General features: G+C 42.2%; 1 non-coding gene across 1 annotated transcript; it reads right to left on the bottom strand.

Moving 5' to 3' along the window:
• Positions 1-96: 96 nt before the first annotated feature.
• On the bottom strand, positions 97-178 carry trnas-uga (transfer RNA serine (anticodon UGA)). Its single transcript has one exon. It is a non-coding gene; the product is annotated as a tRNA-Ser (tRNA).
• Positions 179-1290: the final 1112 nt, after the last annotated feature.

Here is a 1290-nt window from a genome sequence, read left to right on the forward strand (position 1 = left end):
TTAAAACCGGCATTGAAAATTCCAAAAACCTCCCAGAGGGAGCAGAGTGAAGAATACAAATTATTTGAAGTAATTATTTACACTAATGAGAGAACCTGCTGCAAGCAGGGTTCAAACCTGCGCGGAGAAACCCCATTGGATTTCAAGTCCAACACCTTAACCACTCGGCCATCGCAGCCACGAAAATAGCGGCTCCAAGAAATTAAATTCTCAAATCACTGACCCTGTTTATTATTGGCGATGACGGTTTCGTGATATTTAATTTGCTGCAAATTCAGCAAGTCCAGAAGAATCGCAGCGATCATTACAATAAAAGAAAACTTCCGATATTTAACGGTATGTAAGATGTTGAGAACAGTATGGAATATTCTGCAGGGTAATGAAAATAAACAGCAGGAACATTGTGTTCTGCTCCCACATGACACAGATCACCCACAGCCTCTGCTCCCTGCCCGCCGGCTGCAGAAACCTTGTCTCCAGATTACAAACTGATTCTAGGTCGGAGATAAATATTCAGGGTGGAGCCTAAACACAGTGGGTGGGATCAAATAATAAAGTAGTTATTTTAGGCCAGAGACAGCGGTAAATGTCCTATATTGCTCACATGCATCAAAGTGTGAATCTGACATTAAATGGGTTTAAATACAGTGGGGGGATTTCAAGTAGATTCGGGGCCAATAGTTTCCAAATTGATCTTTCCTGTGTCTCTCATGCCTCTCCCCACTTCCTCCCTCAGGCTGCCGGTTTTTAAACCTTGTTTTAAATCTGCTGCTTGCTTGGCCAGTGCATTCCACAGTCTGAAAACCCTTTCTACAAATACCAGTTCACTGCTTGACTTCTCTCTTTATTAGTTATGAATCACCTTGAGGTGCAATGGTGGCGTTTGAGACGTCAGATTAAAAGGCAGGCTATTGTAAACACGTTGGGGTCACAGTTTCTTTGGCACAGAATTGAAACTGAATCTTTCAAGGTGGAATATTGTATTTTCTGCATCACAATAAACAATATCTTGTTTTAACTGTTGGCTTATGAGTTCCCCAGTGTCTGAGGAAGAATTGTCTGATGCCCCTCATTTATTTCATATAAGACACAAACATAGGGTAATCATTCAGAATCACCTCACAGATTGACACTGAGATAAATTAAGCGGGAGATACAGACAGCAATGGGACACATGGCGGAATGGACAAGAGAGCAGGAGAAATAAGAAACGGCCTGAGAGTCCAGAAGAAAGTGACCGGAAGCTGATAGACATCAGTGAGTGGAAGCGAGAAGTTGCATCAACATTCG

This window comes from Somniosus microcephalus, unplaced genomic scaffold, assembly GCF_052327205.1.
Source record: "Somniosus microcephalus isolate GS21.2 unplaced genomic scaffold, FLI_Smic_1.0 unresolved_chr1, whole genome shotgun sequence".
In the NCBI taxonomy this organism is placed as follows: Eukaryota; Metazoa; Chordata; class Chondrichthyes; order Squaliformes; family Somniosidae; genus Somniosus; species Somniosus microcephalus.